We start from the raw sequence: 320 nt of genomic DNA on the forward strand, positions 1-320 counted from the left end.
GATTCACCGGTCATTTTCAAGTCAAAATTACAACGAAGTGTCTCATTGAGCACGGCTGAAGCCGAATACGTGGCCCTGACGCTCTGTACCCAAGAAATACTTTGGACGACGAATCTGCTCCATGGGATGAAGATCAACATCGACTGTCCGGTTGTCATCGACGAAGAGAATCAGAGCGCGATCGTCATGCGAAGAACAACGGGTATCAGAGTCGCGCGAAACATATCGACATCCACTACCACTTCGTCCGCGAACAAGTAAGGACCAAGTCGATTGAGCTCAAGTATATCGAGACCAAGTTACAACTTGCCGACTTCCTA

The 320-nt window shown here is 48.4% G+C and overlaps 1 protein-coding gene across 1 annotated transcript in view; it reads left to right on the forward strand.

Annotated features, from left to right (window-relative positions):
• The window catches only part of PHALS_13071 (Component of synaptic membrane glycine-, glutamate-and thienylcyclohexylpiperidine-binding glycoprotein (43kDa)), a gene marked incomplete at both ends in the record, with an annotated part of 1,889 nt that overhangs the window by 496 nt on the left and 1,073 nt on the right, over positions 1 to 320 (forward strand). The window lies entirely within an intron of this gene.

Source organism: Plasmopara halstedii (assembly GCF_900000015.1).
Source record: "Plasmopara halstedii genome assembly, contig: Scaffold_650, whole genome shotgun sequence".
NCBI classification, from domain to species: Eukaryota; Oomycota; class Peronosporomycetes; order Peronosporales; family Peronosporaceae; genus Plasmopara; species Plasmopara halstedii.